This window comes from Sarcophilus harrisii, chromosome 5, assembly GCF_902635505.1.
Source record: "Sarcophilus harrisii chromosome 5, mSarHar1.11, whole genome shotgun sequence".
In the NCBI taxonomy this organism is placed as follows: domain Eukaryota; kingdom Metazoa; phylum Chordata; class Mammalia; order Dasyuromorphia; family Dasyuridae; genus Sarcophilus; species Sarcophilus harrisii.
The window spans coordinates 79,783,546-79,804,671 of record NC_045430.1 but is presented as its reverse complement, the minus strand read 5'-3'; positions in this window follow the sequence as shown (position 1 = coordinate 79,804,671).

Below are 21,126 nucleotides of genomic sequence, written 5' to 3'. Positions count from 1 at the left end.
AATAACAATTTTTGAAACAACTAAATTAAGCAACAACTAAAAAACAAGTGAAGAAGCAACACAAATACTTCTTGATCAATTGATGGAATAAAGGGATTGTTAATGTCTATCTTTAAAATCCCTACCCACTCTCAGATTTTATATTCCAGTTCATGTCAGAGCTTAGATCACAGTTTAGGTCTTGTCATTCAAACTGTTGCTATTTAACTATGGGTTGATTCAGTGAAATTTAATCATGGGAAAATCATTATCATATATTATTCATTATTTAGTTAGTTTTTTGAGTTATTTTTATTTATTATCCATTATGATTTGTTATCCATTACTTTATTTGTCTTAAAAATAAAATGTGCTATACTTAAAGAAAAAGAGAAATACTTAAGGAGTCCTAAAATTCTGCCTGCTATGAAATTTTAAAGCTCATACTGAGATAAAAGCTATAAAATTGAGGAGAAGGTCAGCCTTCTTGATGGGTTAGTTTTAAGAAGATAACATCAACAACATCAATAACCTTTAACATCAATAAACAAAGGATTAGTTGAGTCAGGAATATTAGTCATTTACTTTTATTTGGAAACACTACATTAAATTAAGGTTTCAATTTTAGTAGAAGACACTCTTATTTAGTATTATGAAAATATGTTAGGAGAAGCATGATTCAAAAAACCAAATGCCACTTCACACTTTAAAGATAAAAACTAATCATCTAATTTAAATTGAGTTTCAAAAAAGTCAATAACCAAATAATGAACAGAAAACATAAGCAATCTAAAAGGAAGGGGATGAGTGTTGTTTTTTTTTTCTCTTTTTTTCAACAATAATATTTAGGTGATCAATATTGTGTGTTGTTTATTTCCCCTATTAAATTTATTTATTTTTAATATGCATTACTTTATGAATCTTGTTGGGAGAGAAAAATCAGAGCAAAAAGAAAAAAATCATGGAGAGAATAAAACAGAAAAAAGAAATGAACATAGCATATATTAATTTACATTCAGTCTTCAGTCTTCATAGTTCTTTTTCTGGATGCAGATATCATTTTCTTTCCAAAGTCCATTGGGATTACTTTGGATCATTGAACTACTAAAATGAAGCAAGTCTTTCATAGTTGTTTATTGGACACTCTTGCTGTTATTTGTTCAATGTATTTCTGATTATTTTTGTTTCACTCAGCATCAGTTCATGTAAATTTTTCCAGGCCATTCTAAAATTAACTTGTTCATCATTTAAAAAAAAACAACGATAATATGCCATTTCCCTCATATGCTACAACTTGTTCAGCGTTCCTCAACTAATAGGCACCTTCTCATTTTCCAATTCTTTGCCATCACAAAAAGAACTACTACAAACATTTTTGCACATATGGGTCCTTTTTCTTCCTTTAAGATTTCCTTGGGATACAGACCTAGTAACAACACTACTGGGTCAAGGTCTGAACAGTTTTATAGTCCTTTGGGTATAATTCTACATTGTTCTCGAGAAAGACAACCAACTCCACAAACAATGCATTAGTGTCCCAGTTTTCCCCCATACCCTCTAATATTAATAATTATCTTTTTTCTTTCATCTTAACTAATCTGTGAGGTATGATATGGTAACTCAGAGTTGTTTTAATTTGTATTTCTCTAATCAATAGTGATTTAGAACATTTTTTCAATATAATTATAGATGGCTTTAATTTTATTATCTGAAAATTATCTGTTCATATCCTTTGACTATTTATCAAGTGGGAGTCTTATAAATTTGATGCATTTCTTTATATATTTTACAAATGAGACTTTTATCAGAAACACTGGTTGTATTAAAGATTTTTTTTCAACTTTGTACTTTCATTTTAATTTTGTTTCTGTTGGTTTTGTTTGTGCAAAAACTTTTTAATTTAATGTAATCAAAGCTATCAATTTTGCCTTTCATAATGTTCCCTAATTCTACTTTGGTCATAAATTGCTCCCTTCTCCTAAGAGTTTATAGGTAAATTATCCCTTGTTCTCCGAATTTGTTTATGGTTTCATTCTTTATGCCCAAATCATGTACCCATTTTGACCTTATTTTGGTATGGGTGGTGAGAGGCAGATCTATGCTGAGTTTCTGACATTTTTTTTCTAGTTTTCCCAGCAATTTTTGTCAAATTGTGAGTTCTTGTTCCAGAAATTGAGTTTGGCAAATAATGGATTATTGTAGGTCTTAAATATTGTGTCCTGTGTATCTAATCTATTCCATTCATCTGCCTACCACTTTGTTTCTTAGCCAGCACCAAATTGTTTTGATAGCTGCTGCTTTATAATATAGGTTTAAGTTTGGTTAAGCCACTACCCCTGGTATTTTTTTTTCATGTATTCCCTTGGTATTTTTGACCTTTTGTTCTTCCAAATCAGTTTTGTTATTATTTTTTCTAGTTCTATAAAGTATTTTCTGGAAGTTTAATTGGAATGCCACTGAAAAAGTAGATCAATGTAGGCAATTTGTTTTGTGAAATTATACTTTTTATTATTCCAATATAATTACATATTATATTGTGTAAATTAACCATATTACTAAATTTACGTTATCTCTGGCAATAATGTCTGTTTGTCAAGATGGTTGTTTTTGCTTGTTGAATTCTAGGCCTTTTTGGATTTACCAAATCAATTTGGTTCAGTAAATTTTTTCAAATGATGTTTATATTCATTATCAATGTCAAAATACTTATTTCTGTTCCATTTTAAGTATATACTGCTTATTCCAAACAGATTAAGTTAGACTGTTCCAATTGATCATATTGTCTTCTCAACTTTATTTATTCTTCTACTATGACTCATTTTGACATTTGCTGTAATAAATTTTTCAATTTACTATGACTATAGGCAGACAGATTATTTTGACATTGTTTCATTATTAGGAAACAATAATTTCTTGTTAAGATACAATAATTTTTTTGGTGATAATAATATTTGGAATTCACTATTTCTATGATTTTTCTATTTGAAGAAACTATGATGTAAATTTTGAAACTTTGGAATAGTTTATACATATAGGCTATATAAATAAACTATGAGTGACATTTTCCAAAATATAGCTAACAATAAGTTTCACATCCTGTAATAAGATTCCTAATTCTAGAGTTAATCACTGAAGAATCAAAGTGATACTCTAATGTCATTGATTTAATAATCTAGCTATTTGCTTCTCCCCAAGATTATCATGATTATGAATTATTTTACTTAAAGAATTATTATTTATTAAGATATTTATTAAAGAAATATTCTATTCAGAAAGTTTTAAGTATATTAGGAAAATAGTATTTATTAAAATGGCATAGTAAGTTGATACAAAGTATCTTCCAAAAGTTTATGTCACAATCTCCAGGGAAAACAATATCAAGTTTAAAGAACATTTGTCAAAATTGTAACTCACAGCTGATTGTAATTAGTTCTTTTTCAGCTTTATAAGGGCTCAAAAAATCCCCTTAAATATAGTGAACATTTGGCCTGTCTATCCTTATTTATCCCATGAGAAAGACATTACTGTCATTTGATTTTGGAATTCTACTAGATAACTTAGTAAAGGTGAAAAGTCCAATATCCTGAAGATTCTTTGGAACTTTTCAAGGTTCTTTATTGACCAGTGTATTTATGGGTAAGGGAGGGAAGAAAACAAAGCAGGAACAAAATGTTCTTCTTTCTTAATGGCTTCTCAGAAAGTTTATCTTAACTTCTTTCTCCTCATTTCCTGCTTTCTGGATTGTCTTTCTCTAATACTGACAGACTTGATGCTTTTATAAAGAATCTATAAAATATATCAAAATTCCTTATCCAGTTGGAAAATACTTCCTATATAATAACTCGAAAATATTTGAGTAGCTCCAATAGGAGAAATCTAAGCTTTCATTAGTGCAATCAATTTTTTGCAATGTTTAAAAATTGGGGTATCTAGGTGGTGCAGGGGATAGCATACCAGCCCTGAAGTCAGAAAGACCTGAGTTCAAATCTAACCTCAGACACTTAACACTTCCTAGCTGTGTGACACACAGCTAGGTGTGACCCTGGGCAAGTCACTTAACCCTTATTGCATTAGCAAAAAACCCAAAAACAAACAAACAAACAAAAAAAAACAACTAGTACCTTTGATATGAGGGGGGCTTTGAGCCCTCTTCAGAGCTGCTCTTCCAACTTTGGTGTCTACCTGATTCATTCAACTCTTACCTGTGCTCCAGAAAACTGAAGTATGAACAGAAGGCACACTCCAATACATTGTTTTGGCCAATAGTTCAATAGTTTTTTTTTTACTTTCAATATTATTAATTTCTCCTTTTAATTTTGGAATTTCAAATTTAGTATTTGATTGGGGTTTTTAATTTGGTCTTTTTCTAGTTTTTTTTAGTTGCAAGCCCAATTCATTGATTTTCTCTTTCTCTATTTTATTCAAGTAAGCATCTAAGGATATAAAATTTCCCCTTACTACTGCTTTGGCTGCATCCCACAAATTTTAGTATGTTGTTTCATTGTTGTCATTCTCTTGGGTGAAATCATTAATTGTGTCTATGATTTGCTGTTTCACCCAATCATTCTTTAGAACGAGATTATTTAGTTTCCAATAATTTTTTGATCTATTTACCTATAGCTTTTTTTTTAATATAGTTTTTACTGCATCATAATTTGAAAAGAATGCACTTACTATTTCTGCCTTTCTGCATTTGATTTTGAGGTCTTTATGTCCTAATATATGGTTAATTTTTGTATAGGTTCCATGGAATGCTGAGAAAAAAGTGTTCTCCTTTATGTCTCCATTCAGTTTTCTCCAAAGATCTATCATACCTTACTTTTCTAATATTCTATTTACCTCTTTAACTTCTTTCTTATTTGTTTTGTGGTTTGATTATCTAATTCTGAGAGTGCAAGGTTGAGATCTCCTACTGTTATAATTTTGCTGTCTATTTCTTCTTGCAACTCTCTTAACTTCTCCTTTAGAAAGTTAGATTCTATACCACTTGGTGCATATATATTTATTATTGATATGGCTTCATTGTCTATGCTACTCTTTAGCAAGATGTAGTTTCCTTCCTTATCTCTTTTAATTAGATCAATTTTTGCTTTTGCTTGATCTGAGATAAGGATGTTTACCCCTGCTTTTTGGACTTCAGCTGAAACATAATAGTTTCTGCTTCAGCCTTTTACATTTACTCTGTATGTATCACACTGCTTTAAATGTGTTTCTTGTAAACAACATATTGTACAGTTCTGGCTTTTGATCCAGTCTGCTATCCACCTCCGCTTTATGGGGGAGTTCATCCCATTCACATTTATGGTTTAAATTACTAATTCTATATTTCCTGCCATCTTATTATCCCCAGTTTGCTTTTCTTTTTCTTACCCCCCTTCTCCCTCTCCTTAATATTAATCTTATGGACACCACTTGCCTCACACAGCTCTCCCTCTTTATAGTCCCTCCTGCCCCCTTTAAATGCCTTCCCCTTTCTTATACCTTTCTGCTATTACTGTTTTCCTTTACTCTTTTCCTCTTACACTTTTTTAAAGAGGTGAGAGAAGTTTCTCGTAAACCAAATATGTCAGTTTTTTCTCTTTGAGCCAAATCTGATGAGAGTATGAGTCACACAATGTTCTTCCCCCTCCCTAAATTCCCTCAGATATTATAGGTTTCCTTTGCCACTTCATGGGATGTAGCTTTATCTCCCCTTTTCCCTTTTTCTGATACCATCCCCTTTCCATTTCTATTTTTCTATTTTATATATTATATATCAGTAAAATCAAACTATACATGCACTCTTTATGTATGTCCATAACAGTAATACAGTTCTCAAGAGTTCTTTTACCGTTATCTGCTTCTCTTGAGTTCTATATTTGTAGGTCAAATTTTTTATTTAATTCTGTTTTTTTCATTAGAAACAAGTGGAATTCACCTGTTTCATTAAATGGCCATCTTCTTCCCTGGAAGAAAATTCCAAGTTCTTTTATCCTTTGGAATATCAGATTCCAGGCCCTTTTATCCTTTAATGTATAAGCAGCTACATGCTAAGTGAACTTAATTGTGGCTCCTCGGTATTTAAATTTTTTTTTTTGGCTGCCTGTAATATTTTTTTCCCCCTTAGTCTGGTAGTTCTGAAATTTAGCCACAATATTTCCTTGGGGTTTTTATTTTAGGGTCTTTTTCAAAAAGTGTTCAATAAATTCTTTCAATGTCTATTTTACCTTCTGATTCTATTAACTCTGGGCAATTCTCTTTGATGATTTCTTGTAAAATAGTATCTAGGCTCTTTTTTTCCTCATAATTTTCGGGAAGTCCAGTAATCCTCAGATTATTTCTCCTAGATCTATTTTCCAGGTCTGTTGTTTTTCCAAGTTTAACATTTTCCAAATTTAACATTTTTTCTATTTTTTCTTTTTTTGGTTTTGCTTGGTATCTCAATGAATCATTAATTTCTGTTTGTTCAGTTCTGATTTTTAATGAGTTATTTTCTTCATTAGCTTTTTTGTATATGTCCAATTGAGTTTTTAAGTGAGTTGTTTTGCTCTATCTTTTTTTCCATTTCACTAATTTTTTTTGCCAAGTTATTTTCTTTTTCCAATTCACAAATCCTACTTTCCTGGGAGTTCTTTATCTTTTACAATTCACAAAATCGGTTTCCCTGGGCATTCTTTACAGGAAGTTGTTTTTTTTTTCCACTTTATCAAATTTTTCTTTAAGTGAGTTATATGCCTTTTCTATACTCTCTTGCATAGTTTCTCTTTCCTTCTCCCATTTTTCTTCTAGCTCTTTTTTAAGATCTCTTATAATTTCTTCTAGGAGAGTCTTGTGTGATGGGGATCAGGTTACATCCCCCTTAGGAGTTTTGTCTGGAGACTGTCTGCTATTAGCATCACTGCCCCAGGGAAGAATCTCACTGTGTGAGGATCTGCAAGAGCCTCTCACAGGAAGTGTTTCTGCCCTGGAAAATACAGCTGAGTGGAAGTTCTATTGCCCTGATCAGAGCCCTCTTGCTATGCAGATCTGTGGCTGCCCTGGGCAGAGCTCCAGTCTTGTGCAGACTAGAGGCTGACCTGAGAAATGTAACTGCCCCAGGCTGCAGAATGCACCTGTATAGCTGTGCTGTGGTCCATGCTGAATCACTTCTGGGTGCTCTATGGGTATAGCTAGATCCTGTTAGATTCTGGCATTTTTTTAAGTACACTCTACTTTTGGCTTTAACTTCTCTGCTGATCTACTGCTTTGCAACTAAGCAAAGCAGCCAACCTGTTACAGAGCCCTCCCTGCAAATTTTTCATCCACAGAGACCGCCCCCACCCTGGTCTTCTCATTATGCTAGCCTCTGGTTTTATCTCCCTGCCTGCAGTGGCCTGCTCCTGCCAATCAGGACAAACCTTTTCTGGAGATTTTCCAGATTATCTTTGGCTGATTAATTATTGTACTTCTAACATTTGTGGATTTTACCAGTTAAGCACCATTTTTGATGCTGAATTTAGTAATGAGTAGTGAGAGTAGGAAAGGAGCTTAAAATGCCAAGTGTGTCTTCTCTGCCATGTCGGCTTTGCCCAACACCTGGCTATTCTTGTATTGATTACTCTATTGAAAAGAAGGCTGCCCCAGAGACCTTCAGAAAACCAATGAAAACACTACAAGTTCCAATGATCTTGTGATGAAGACACCTTCTGTCCCCCCTGGAATTAAGTGTGGTTCACAACATGGCATTTTTACTCTTTTTGTTCTTGTTTTCAAGCATTTTATTTTCCTTCTCATTTTTTATGGTTTAATCTGATTTGATTTTTCTTGAGCAGCAAGATAATTGTATAAATATATATGTATATATTGGATTTAACAAATATTTCTACCATGTTTAATATATATTGACCTACTTGCCATCTAGGAAAGAGGCTGATTGAAGGGGGGGGAAATTGGAACACAAGGTTTTGCAAGGGTTAATGTTGAAGAATTGTCCCTGCATATGTTTTGAAAATAAAAAGTTTTCATAAAGAAAAAATAACATCACATCAAAGTTAACTAATAGCACAATAACCTACCTGACAAGTATCAGGAATGGTAATTATCATTTTTTTTTTCTATTTAGATCATTCTACTGTTGAACAGCTCCAATTCCTAAGAAGTTTTGTTTTGCTGTTACTACTGTCACTATTATTCATTTTCCTCAGATAGCAAAGCTAAATATTGAGATTTATACCTGTTGTTCCCCTGACATAAAACAGAATAAGTCTTACTTCCCTTTCTATACAACAGGCCCTCAATTACTTAAGCACATTTAATAAAAACCTTTATTCTCCACATTAAACACCCTTATTGCTTCATGAGGCATGACTTCAAGGTTCTTCACTATCTTTGTTATCCTCTTCTGAAAATTCTCCAAGTTATGAATGACTTTTCTAACTTGTAGAGCCAAATGCTGAACACAACATTTCAAATGTCAGCTGATCAAGGCAAAGGACAGAGTCATAATCATCTTTTTATTCTTGGATGATACATTTCCATTAATAATAAGAATGTGGCCAGGACACAACAAAGGCAAAGTTAAAAGTGATTATGACCTCTTTTTCTGTATGATATGACTTTTTTTATTATCCCTCCTGTTTTTATTGCCTTTTTTTGACTGTCATATAACCAAGAAACAGAATTGTAAGGAGCTCTGTTTCCTTTTATCTTCAATTCAATTCAATTTTTCAAATATTTAATAGGTACCTACTTTGTGCCTCCTATTGTAGTATCTCAGAGATGTCTGGGATTATAGTTAAAATAAGAAAAAAAATTCTATTACACACAGGAAAGATATTTTTATATTTAACTAAATTATCCATTTCTCAAACTGTGAAATTCACTGACATTATTCTACTGTGTAGAAGCATCTGTGGTTGAAGTATACAGGCAATAATAACCTATATGAAGTATGTAGAGAAAATGATGTCAGTATATAGAATTGAATGTGATGAGGTATAGCAGTTAAAACCTAATTATTTACATGACCTATATAAATCAGAAGATAACAGGCATCTTAACATTCTAGGATTCATTATAAACTGACACATAAGAGGAGATTATTATCTAAACAATAGCATAAAATCATTAATCTGAAATATGATGATTTGATATCAGCCTGAACTCTTACTCTAATTTTTTCTGTTTGGAACAAAATCTCTTATTTTTCTACTTTTCTTACTCACTAGTTTCCACTAACTTTTTTTTATTTGTACTCATTTGAATCTCTAATTTCTCCATATTTCATTGTTGTACCAACCCATCAGTGTTTTTCAGTATTCTTATGACATTCTGCTTAATCTGAACCTTATGGCATCTCACCACCTCATTTTTTCTGCTCCTCATGAGCTGAAATTTTTTGTAGAATGGTAGTGTCTAGTTCCTTTTCACATATGTCCCCAGCTCTCCAATATATATATATATATGCCTACTTTTTCCTCTTAATGTTCTTCTTCTTCTGCATGGTATGCACATATTCTCAATCATTCATCTTCCAATTTTTTGTGACTATTTTCATAATCTTCATCTTTTTGTTTTTCAATGATTCCTACATAATGCTCTCAGATAAATCTTCTGAATCAATCTTAATCAATTATTCTGAATACATAATAATATTATATGACTACATATTATAGTTACTATTAATCTTCACATTGTAAACTTTTATACCAATATCCTCTTTTAAAAATAAAAGAAATAAATAATTTTTAAAATCCTTTAATGTTTCCTATTTATCTACTTCATAGAAAGTTCAGCATCAAAGTTTCTCTACAATGTCATTGCAAGCTGGTTTGATGTCCTCATTTCTTTATTTTCCATTCCTAATATAAGGTGTTCTATAAAATTATTCTCAACACATGGTAATGAATGAATGAATGAATTAATAAATGAATAAATGTATTTTGGAAATCTCAGGCACAGATAGATAGATAGGTATGACTATCTATATCTATATGTATATGTAAATTTTAAGCAATCTTCCAGTCTGACAGCAAATATTTATTAAGTGTTTACTATGTTTCAGAGACTGTTCTAAGTCTAGGAATATGGAAAAAAAATAAAAAATATTTCTTGTTCTTAAAGAACAAATACCCTAATTGGGGGTGGGGGGGATGACACATAAATATTTAGGTAAATCTAAGTCATATACAAAATAAATAAAGGTAATCTGAAAATAGAAGGCATTAGTGGCTGGGTGGTAAGGAAAAGATTTTCTATAATAAGTGAGCTTTAAGCTGTCTCAAAGAAATTCAGGTTAATTGAAAAATATAGAAAAAGGAGAAAAAGGATTAGAGAAATCAAAGACATCTAATGTAGGACAATAATGACATCTTTTGAGGCGGTATTGAACATTTTTAATCTCTATTTTTCTAACCATTTACATTTAGGAATTCTTGGAACAAAACAAAGAAACAACAGCAACAACAATAACCTTTCCTACTTTAACAGAATAAAAATGACATCATTAAAACAACACTTCAAAATTCAAGCAGATTAGTATTACATGTAATATTGGCAAATATATATTGCATGTAACTTTTCCCCTAGATTCTAACTTGTTAACAAATCACTTCACCAGACTGTAATTGTGCTCCCCCAAAGGGAAAATATATAAATCTTTTAAAAAGCAAATATTAAATATTAATATTTGACCTTATGTATATTTTCTGTAAACAATTCAATTACTGCTCTGTAGCTAGAGACTTATTATTTTGTCAATAACATTGTTAGATTAGTTTTGTCTATTGTTATTCCTTATACTTTCTATATGACTAATGTATGTCATACCTTTATTAATTTATTTAACTGCAAAACAATCGGGTTAAATGACTTGCCTGGGGTCACACAGCTAACAAGTGTTTGGTGTCTATAACCCGATTTGAACTTCCAATTCAGGGCTAGTACTCTATCCACTGTGCCATTTAGCTTGCAAAACAATTTACAAATATTATCTCATTGATAGAACAATCTTGGGAAGTAGATGTTATTATAAATTTTATTTTACAGATAAGGAAACTGTGGTATATAGAGGTTAAATTACTTGTTCAGAGAAACACACAACTAGTGAGTGCCTAATACTGGATTTATACTCAAGTATTTTTAACTCCAGGTGCAATGTTCTAACTATTGTACTACCTGTTGTCATTGGCATATATATCTTTTGATACTCTTTAAGATTTTGTTTCCTTGGAGATCTTGGTATTTCATGATTAGCATTGATATAGCATTTGAGGGGAATTTATATCTAAAACAGAATCATAGATCTAGAGGTGACCCTAGTTGCTCCATTCCCCTCATTTTATAAGTGAGGAAATTGAGAATTAGGTTAAACAATTTCTTCAAGATAAAACAAGGAATGAGCACCAGAAGTAAGATTTCAACTTAGATCCTTGGACTTGAGCTGACAGATTTTCTTATTGTACTATATCTCTTCAAAGTTTTATGTCAGGGAACACCTTAGGCATATTCAACATGTTGTTTGGTCTCTCTTCTGTGACCTACCTTTCAATTTTTAACTCATTCATTCAACAGATACTGATTAAGTGCCTTTTTTAGTTTGTTTTTTAACAAGAATTGTGCCAAATATGGTGAAGAGCCAAAGACCAAAAGGAAATAATTTATTCTTAAAAGATTTTAAATTCTATGGGAAAAGTGATACCCAGATAAGCCAATATTAATTATATATAGTTTTGGGTTAGTTAGATGCATAGTGGATAAAACACCAGTTCTGTAATCGGGAGGACTTGAGTTCAAATTCAGCCTTAGATAGTTTACACTTACTAGCTATGTAACCCTGAACAAGTCACTTAATCCCAATTGCCTCATAAATAGATAAATTGACAGACATACACAGTTTATTTTTTAAAATAGTATCTTGTGGGAAAGTGCTAGCAAGATAGTAAATCTGGGAAATTGTTATTTATGAGATAAAACTTAAGCTGAGTCCTAAAAAAAAGGTTAGAGATTCTTTAAATATAAGGTAAGGAGGTATCATTCTAGACATACAGGAACAGTCTCTTCAAAAGAAAGAACTAGGAGATGAAAATTAACCAGTTGGTGTTAATAGTATAAAATCAGTCTGAAAATATAGATTCTGATTAGATATTTTGGAGACTTCAATGATCAAATTAATTAATTGCCTATCTAACTTCAGGTCATAGTGTTGCCAGTCTGGATAATTGCCTCTTTCGTGCATTATTTATTTATTTATTCATGTTTTCCCTTGTGTAGCATTGCATTGAAGGGATACTGGATAACCCTATCATTTATAAGATCTGAATAGAACAGTCTTTCTGAAAGAAGTGAATATCCTGGAGTATGTGTCCTTGTTTGTCTGACTCCATGTCAATCCTGACAAAGTATTATTGAACAAAACTATTTCTGGAGTTAAAACTGTCAAGCAACTCTGAAATCTTTGACTAATAAAGTAAAGATATCTTATTGATAGAATGTTTTTGAGAGCATTTTGTTATATTCTCATTATTTCTGACAATCAATAAACAATATTTATATAGTGATTTAATAAAGATCTAATAAGCAGTAATAATAACTGCAATATAATCTCTAAAATATTAATAATGGACCTTTGAAAATATAATTTGTTAATTTACATTTTCCTAATTCACTTATTTCGACATCAGAGATTTTAATTAGTCACTTTTAAAAGAAAGTTCATTTAAATAATTAAAAGTTGGGATTATACTGAAAAATTCCTGGTTTCCATTTATTTTCCTCCATTTTTTTTTTACAGTAAATTATATAACCTATCTTTTTTTTTTCTCACTAAGCTATAATTTGTTTAACTTGTTGGGAAAAAAGTTTTAAGAAAATGATACACCTCATTGATACCTTTAGCTGCTTTTTTCAATTCCTCTGAATAAATCAAGTTTAGACTGAGACAGGGACATTGAAATTCTTCAGTGACTTTTTGTATGTGTGTTAAACTTCATTAAATAGCATGAAATGGGATCAATTTCAGAAGAGTGATGGGGCAGTAATGAAGAGAGGCCCTCTTGCCTTTGAGTGCATCAACATCTGATGTTTTTATTCTAAGGTTTTTTCCACAGAAGTGTACTTACTCATTCTTTGCTCCGTGCAATTATCACCTTTACCAATGAGAAAAGTCTGCACATCATTTAATCACTCCATCAGCAATGAAGTCCTTGCCTCTGACAACCCAGAGCTAATCACTTTGCAAACAGTCAGGCAGTGTTGAGAAAGAAAACTACAGACATACTTGTGCAGTTATTTGGACTCTATTCACTCACATTTTCTTCACAGCAAAGGTCCTGTCTTGAAATAGAGGTCTGAGTTATCTATATGATGATAATTAAATTCAAGAAGCAGTGAACAGCTATTTTTTTTTAAAAAAATTCTCCAACAAAACAAAACATTAGGAAGAATTAGAAATAATAATTATGATTATGCTTTAAAAAGAAAAACTTCTAATATCACACTGAAATTTGGCAAAGAAACAACTAACCATTTATGATACAGAATTTTGCTGCTCCTGCTACTGGTAGTGGTAGACGAAGCAGCAACAGCAACAGCAATGGTAGTAATAATAGAAACAGTAATAGTGGAGGTGATAGTGGTAATGATGGTGGTGGTAGCAGTAACAATAGTTGCCTTGGTCCAGACTTATAATCAGTCTGTTTATTCAAACCAATAATTATTCTATATTTTATATTTTTAGAGAGTTACTGAGAGTATTGAAAAGCTAAGTGATGTGCCCAGTTGCCTAATGACTTGAACTATTGGCTTTCTGAATACAAGGTTGATTCTCTATAGGATAAATAAATTAATTTTTGAATTGAATTAATAAATAAATGAATTAGAGAACACATAAATGAATCAAAACATTTAAGTTTTTTGAGACAAATTTTTAAAATTCTCATGTTTTAATCTCACACCATGCAAATTGAAAAAAAGTACAAAACACAGAATACACAGTATTGGAGGAGCTGTAAAAAGTTAGAACTATGAGTACTCTGTGGCAAAATGAATTGATTCAACCATTCTAGAAAGGAAAAAAGTTACTAATCTATGCATATCCTTTAAACCACCGAATCCACTTATGGGCTGATACTATAAGAAAAGGCAAGACAGAAATAAAGGTCCTACACACACACACACACATATGTACATGCATATATAGACATTTATACATATATGTGAACATTTTGAAACATCAACACTTTTTACAAAGGAGTTTATTGTTTCTAGATTTTTTAAGTGTTTATAATGAATATTAAACTTAAAAGTGTGGATTTTTTTCTTTTTTATTTAACATTTTTCAATTAGATTTAAAATAATTTTTAACATTTGTGTTTTTAAAACTTTTGAATTCCAGATTCTCTCCCTTATCCCCTCACTAAGCCTCTATTAAAAAACTACATGTAAAGTCATTCAAAACATTTCCACCAAAGTCATATTGTTAAAAAAAAAACAGATTTCCAGCTCCCTCCAACATACAAGAAAAATAAAAGGAGAGAAAGAGGAAGAGAGAGAAAAACAAAAAGACAGAGAGAGACAGAGACAGAGACAGACACTCGGACAGAAAGACAGAGACAGACAGACAGAAGGGGTGAAGGGAAAGAGGGAGAAAGGAGAGGGAGAAAAGAGTAAAAAAGAAAGAGAGGGAGAGAGAATAAGTTTTGAGCCATATTCAGCCACAATGAGTTTCTTCTCTGTTTATGACTAGAATTTTTTTTTTTAAATCAAAAGTCCTTCAAAGTAGTTGTGGATCATTGTACTGATGAGAATAACTAAGTCATTTGAAGCTGATCTTCCCAGAACACTGCTGTTATTTTTGCTTGAGTTTGCTTTGTTTGAGTTCATGGAGGATTTAATAGAATTTTTTCTAAAAGCATCTTGCTAATCATTTCCCATGAAACAATACTATTCCATGGCAATGACATACTACAATATATTCATCCATTTCCAAATTGATGAGCATCTCTTCAATATCCAATTTTTGCCCTGAGAAGAGAACAGTTATTAAATCTTTCTGTACTTGTAGGACCTTTTCCTTTTATTTAATTATCTTTTAGGAGTCATGTCTAATAGTGATATTGTTAGGTAAAAGGATATGCATAAATTAGTACAGTGCTTTGCACATAGATCATAGTTTTTTATTATTTATCTTTTGAAACATGGTTCTTATTTTTTATAAATTTGATTCAGTTCCCTCTATGTTTGAGAAATGAATTCTTATTAGAGAAACTTTTTCAAAATTATTTTTACAGTTACTATTGCACATTTCTCCCCATTTATTCTGTTCGCTCTCTCATTTCACACTCTCCATCCTCAAAAGCATTTTGCTTCACATCACCTCTCTCAATATGGTTTCTCTTATCACCTTCCCCCTTCCTGTTTCCCATTCCCCTCCTACTTTACTACAGGATAAGATAGATTTCTATACCCATATTGAGTATGTGTATGTTATTTCCTCTTTGAACCAATTCTGATGAGAATAAGGTTCATTCACTCGCCCTCTCCCCCCCGCCCTTTCACTCCAAAGAAAAAGTTTTATTTTTCTCTCTTTTTATGGAAGTTAATTTCTACCATTCCACTTCTCCCTTTTCCTTTCTCCCAACACAATCCTCTCTCACCCCCTTACTTTTCTTTAGGTATTATCCCTTCACATTCAACTCTCACCTGTGCCTTATGTCTATATATACTTCTTTTAATTGGCATAATAATGAGAAAGTTCTTAATGAGTTACAAGTATCATTCTCCCATGTAGGAATATAAAGAGATAAAGTTTAATAAGTCCCTTATAGTGTCACTTTCCTGATTTCCTCCTTATGCTTCTCCTGAGTCTTGTTTTTGAAAATCAAATTTTCTATTCAATTTTAATTTTTTAAAATAAGTAATGCTTGGAAATGCTCTATTTCATTAAATTTCCACAATTTTTCCTGGAAGATTTTACTTACTTTTGTTGGGTATGTGATTCTTGTTTGTAATCCTAGCTCCATTGCTCTCTGAAATATCATATTCCAATTCCTCTGTTTTTTTCAAATTAGATGCTTCTAAAATTTGTATTATCTTGACTGTGGCTCCACTATATTTGAATTGTTTCTTTCTGGATGTTTTCTTTTTTTTATTATAACTTTTTATTGACAGAATCCATGCCAGGATAATTTTTTACAACATTTTCCCTTGCACTCACTTCTGTTCCGATTTTTCCCTTCCCTTCCTCCACCTCCTCCCCTAGATGGCAAGCAGTCCTCTATATGTTAAATACGTTGCAGTATATCCTAGATACAATATATGTGTGAAGAACCAAACAATTCTCTTGTTGCACAGGGAGAATTGGATTCAGAAGGTAAAAATAACCCGGGAAGAAAAACAAAAATGCAAACAGTTTACATTCATTTCCCAGTGTTCTTTCATTGGGTGTAGCTGCTTCTGTCCATCATTGATCGATTGAAACTGAATTAGGTCTCTTTATCAAGGAAGTCCATGTCCATCAGAATACATCTTCATACAGTATCATTATTGAAGTATATAATGATCTCCTGGTTCTGCTCATTTCACTTAGCATCAGTTCATGTAAGTCTCTCCAAACCTCTCTGTATTCATCCTGCTGGTCATTTCTTACACATCAATAATATTCCATAACATTTATATACCACAATTTACCCAACCATTCTCCAATTGATGGGCATCCATTCATTTTCCAGTTTCTAGCCACTACAAACAGGGCTGCCACAAACATTTTGGCACATACAGGTCCCTTTCCCTTCTTTAGTATCTCTTTGGGGTATAAGCCCAGTAGTAGCACTGCTGGGTCAAAGGGTATGCACAGTTTGATAACTTTTTGGGCATAGTTCCAAACTGCTCTCCAGAATGGTTGGATTCGTTCACAACTCCACCAACAATGCATAAGTGTCCCAGTTTTCCCGCATCCCCTGCAACATTCATCATTATTTTTTCCTGTCATCTTAGCCAATCTGACAGGTGTGTTTTCTGGATGTTTTCAATATTTTCTCCTCGAATTGGGAATTCCAGAATTTTGCTGTAATATTCCAGGAATCATTTTGGGTTCTTTTTTAGGAGATGATGTATGGATTTTTTTTTTAATTTTTATTTCACCCTCTGCTTTTAAAATAACAGGACAGTGTTCCTTGATAAATTCTTAAACAATGATGTCCAGTTTCTCTCTCAATCTCTCTCTCTCTCTCTCTCCATTTTTTTCTTTATCTATTTCTTGATTTTCAAAATTCCTTTTGAGTTCTCCCATAGTCTGAGACCAATTCTTATTTTTCTTTTTGTGTATATTAGCTTTTATATTTTTATTAGTTTTTTATTTTCAAAATATATGCATAGATAATTTTCCACATTCACCCTTGCAAAACCTTGTGTTCCAATTTTTTCTCCCTCCATTCCCTCCAACCCCTCCCCTAGATGGCAAGTAATCCAATATAAGTTAGACATGTGCAGTTATTCTATACATATATTCACAATAATCATTCTACACAAGAGAAATCAGATCAAAAAGGGAAAAAGATGAGAAAGAAATCAAAATGCAAGCAAACAACAACAAAGAGTGAAAATACTATATTGTGACCCACACCAGTCCCCACAGTCCTCTCTCTGGATGCAGATGGCTCTCCTCAGCACAAGGCCATTGGAACTGGCCTGAATCTTCTCATTGTTGAAAAGAGCTATATTCATCAGAAGTGATTGTCATATACTCTTGCTGTTGCCGAGTACAATGATCTCCTGGTTCTACTAACTTCTCTTAGCATCAGTTCATGTAAGCATCTCTGAAATCATCCTGCTGATCCTTTCTTGTAGAACAATAATATTCCATACCGTTCATATATGATAACTTATTCAGCCATTCAGCAACTGATTGGAGTCCACTCTGTTTCAAGTTTATTGCCCCTACAAAAAGGGCTGCCACAAAGATTTTTGCAGATGTGGATTCCTTTCCTCCTTTATGAACTTTTGGGGATAAAATCTTAGTAATGACTAAAGGGTATGCAAAGTTTATTTGTCCTTTGGGCAGAGTTCCAAATCTTCTCCAGAATGGCTGAATTGGTTCACATTTCCACCAACAATATTAGTGTTCCAGTTTTCCTACATCCCCTCCAACATTTTTCATTATCTTGTTATGTCATCTTAGCCAATCTGAGAAGTGTGTAGTGGTACCTCAAAGTTGTCTTAATTTGTATTAAATTGTCTTTGATCAACAGCGATTTAGAGCACTTTTTCAAAAGACTAGAAATAGTTTTAATTTCTTCATCTAAAAACTCTATTTATGTCCTTTGACCATCTATCAGTTGGAGAATGGCTTGAATTCTTATAAATTTCAGCCAATTCTCTATATATTTTAGAAAATGGGTCTTTATCAGAATCCTTGAATGTAAAGATTTTTTCCCCAGTTTATTGTTTCCCTTCTAATCTTGTCTGCATTGGTTTTATTAGTACAAAATCTTTAAAAATTAAAATAATCAAAATTGTCCATTTTGCATTTCATAATTTACCCAAGTACTTCTTAGGCTATAAATTCCTTCCTTCCTTCTCCACAGATTGGAGAAGCAGACAATATTTTGTTTTTCTAATTTCTTTATAATATCATTCTTTATGTCTAAATTATGAACCCATTTAGACCTTATTTTGGTATAGGATGCTAGGTGTGAGTCAATGACTTAGTTTGTTTCATACTAATTTACAATTTTCCCAAAGATTTTTGTCAAATAATGAGTTCTTATCCCAGAAGCTGGGGTCTTTGGGTTTATCAAACACTAGATTAGTTCAGGCATTGACTACTGTATCTTGTGAACCTAACCTATTTTACTGATGGACTACTCTTTTTCTTAGTCAGTACCAAATGATTTTGATGACTGCTGCTTTATAATATAGTTTTAGATCTGGTAAAGCTAGGCTAACTTCATTGGCATTTTTTTCATTAATTCCCTTGAAATTCTTGATATTTTGTTTTTCCAGATGAATTTTGCTATAATTTTTTCTAGCTCTGTAACATAATTTCTTGGGACTTTGATTGGTATGAGACTAAATAAATTGATTAATTTAGGTAGTATTGTCATTTTTATTATATTAGCTTAGCCTACCCATGAGCACTTGATATTTTTCCAATTGATTAGAGATGATTATATCTAATGTGAAAAGTATTTTGTAATTATGTTCACATAGTTTCTGACTTTTTGTTGACAAACTTCTAAATATTTTATATTATATAGTTATTTTAAATAGACTTTCTATTTGTATCTCTTCCTATCAATTAAACAAACTCCTGAAATAATTCACAACTTTAGCAAAGTTGCAGGATCCAAAGTAAATCCACATAAATCATCAGCATTTTTATATATATATTCTGAACAAAATTCAGCAGCAAGAGATATACAGTGGCTAGAGTACCAGCTCTGAAATCAGGAGGATCTATATGAACACAATTACAAAACACTTTCCACACAAATAAAGTCAGATCTAATCAATTGGAAAAATATTAAGTACTCATGGATAGGCTGAGCTAATATAATAAAAATTACAATACTACCTACATTAACCTACTTATTCATGTCATATCAAACTACTAAGAAATTATTTTACAGATCTAGAAAAAATAATAGCAAAGTTAAGCTGAAAGAACAAAAAGTTAATAATTTCAAGGTAAATTAATGAAAAAAATGCAAATAAAATTGGCCTCGCTGTACTAGACCTAAAACTATATTATGCAGTATTAGTCATCAAAACTGTTTGGTACTGGCTAAGAAATAGAGTATTCCATCACTGAAATAAGTTAGGTTCACAAGACAAAATAGTCCATGACTATAATAATCTAATGTTTGACAAACCCAAAGACACCAGCTTTTGGGATAAGAACTCACTATTTGACAAAAACTGCTGGGAAAATTGGAAATTAGTATGGCAAAAAGTAAGCATTGACCCACATCTTAACACCCTATTTCAAGATAAGGTCAAAGTGGGAGTGATATTATAAGCAAATTAGAAGAATAAAGAATAGTTTGCCTCTCAGATCTTTGTTGAAGGAAAGAATCTGTGACCAAAGAAGAACTGGAATACATTATTGAAAACAAAATAAATAATTTTGATTATATTATGTGAAAAAGTTTGTGTATAAACAAAAGCAATGCAGACAAGATTAGAAGGGAAGCAATAAACTTGCAAAAATATTTTACATTTAAGCGTTCTGATAAAGTCCTCATTTCTAAAATATATAGAGAATTGACTCAAATTTATAAGAATTCAAGCCGTTTTCCAATTTATAAATGGTCAAAGGTTAAGAACAAACAATTTTCAGGTGAAGAAATTGAAACCATGTGTAGTCATATGAAAAGGTGCTCCAAAACATTATTGATCAGAGAAATGCAAATTAAGACAATTCTGAGGTACCACAACATGCCTCTCAGATTGGCTAAAATGACAGGAAAAGACAATGACAAATGTTGGAAAATTGGGACACTAATACGTTGTTGTTGGAGTTGTGAACTGATCCAACCATTTTTGGAGGATAATTTGGAACTATGCCCAACGGGCTATCAAACTGTGCACATCCTTTGATCCAGCAGTGTTTCTACTGGGCTTGTATCCCAAAGACATCTTAAAGGTAGGAATGGGACCTACATGTGCAAAAGTGTTTATAGTATCCCCTTTTGTGTTGGCAAGAAACTGGAAACTGAGTGGATGCCCCTCAGTTGGAGAATTGCTGAATAAGTTATGGTATATGAATGTTATGGAATATTATTATTCTATAAGAAACGATCATGATTTTAGAGAGGCCTAGAAAGACTTAATTGAACTGATGTTAAGTGAAATGAGCAGAACCAGGAGATCGTTTTACACAACACTGACATGATTATACTAAGATCAATTTTGATGAATGTGGTTCTTTTTAACTATGAGATGACTGAGGTCAGTTCTAATGATCTTGTGATGAAGAGTGCCATCTATACCTAGAGAGAAGACTGTGGAAACTTAGTGTGAATCACAACATAGCATCTTCACTCTTTTTATTATTGTTTGCATTTTCTATTCTTTTTCATTTTTTCTTCTTTTAATCTGATTTTTCTTGTGCAGTACAATAATTGTCAAATATGTATGCTTATATTGGATTTAACATATTTTTAACTTGTTTAACATATATGGAATTACTTG